A 1,397-nucleotide genomic window follows, 5' to 3' on the forward strand; every position below is an offset into this window, starting at 1 on the left:
CGGGGCCGCCCCCCAAGGCTCGCCCCTCCCCCCCCGCGGTGGCCCCCAGGGTGGCCCTGGTGGCCCTGGTGGCCTTGGTGGCGCTGCTGGTGACGCTGCTGGTGGCGCTGGGGACACTCGGGGCGCGGCGCGGTGAGTGGGGGAGGGGCGGGGGGGTTGGGGATTTTTTTTGGATTTTTTTTTTTATTTTTTGGGGATTTTTAAAAGGAATTTTTGGAATTTTAAATTAATTTTTTAGAGATTTTGTTTAATATTATGGGATTTTTTTTATTTTGGGAAGATTTTATTTTATTTTAATTTAATTTATATTTTTATTTTATTTTATTTTATTTTATTTTATTTTATTTTATTTTATTGGGATTTTTTATTATTAATTTAATTTCGGGGGGAGATTTGGGAGGATTTTTTGGGGGAATTTTGGGGGATTTTGGGGATTTTTGGGGGGATTTTGGGGCAATTTTGGGAGATTTTGGGGGGGGAACTTTTGGGGGGATTTTGGGGGGTTTAGGGAGGATTTTGGGGGCAATATTTACGATTTTGGGGGGAGAATTTTGCGGGGATTTTTTGGTTATTTGGTGGGAATTTTGGGGAGAATTTTTGGGGATTTTTGGGAATTTTTTTTTGGCGCTTTGGGGACAATTTTGGGGATTTTTGTGGGGGGGATTCTGTGGAGGTTTGGGAGGATTTGGGGCAGTTTTGGGGGGATTTTGGGGGTTTGGTCAGTGTCCCCAAATTGTCCCCTGGGTGTCCCCTGCTGTCCCCTCAGTCTCGGCCCTGGAGGCTGCGCTGGAGGCCGAGAAGGCGAAGGAGCCGCCGGCACCCACAGGTTGGTGTCACCTGTCCCTTGTCACCTGTGTCACCTGTCCCTTGTCACCTGTGTCACCTGTCCCTTGTCACCTGTCCCTGTCACCTGTCAGTGTCACCTGTCCCTTGTCACCTGTGTCACCTGTCCCTTGTCACCTGTCAGTGTCACCTGTCAGTGTCACCTGTCCCTTGTCACCTGTCCCTTGTCACCTGTCCTTGTCACCTGTCCTCAGTGTCACCTGTCCTCAGTGTCACCTGTCCCCGGCCAGTGTCACCTGTCAGTGTCACCTCCATGTCCCTGGTGTCACCTCCTTGTCCTTGGTGCCACCTCAGTGTCCCCATTGTCACCTCCCTGTGCTTGGTGTCACCTCCCTGTCCCCATTGTCACCTCATTGTCACCTCTCTGTCCCCAATGTCCCCTCAGTTTCCGGCTCCTTCCTTCTCTACACTGTGGCCACTCCAGGGCAGCTCTTGGTGGCCACAACACAACCCCAGGTGGCCACACCTCAACTCCAGGTGGCCACAACCCAACCCCAAGTGGCCACAACCCAAATCCAAGTGGCCACACCTCGACTCCAGGTGGCCACAGCCCA

This window comes from Oenanthe melanoleuca, chromosome 25 (assembly GCF_029582105.1).
Source record: "Oenanthe melanoleuca isolate GR-GAL-2019-014 chromosome 25, OMel1.0, whole genome shotgun sequence".
Taxonomy (NCBI): domain Eukaryota; kingdom Metazoa; phylum Chordata; class Aves; order Passeriformes; family Muscicapidae; genus Oenanthe; species Oenanthe melanoleuca.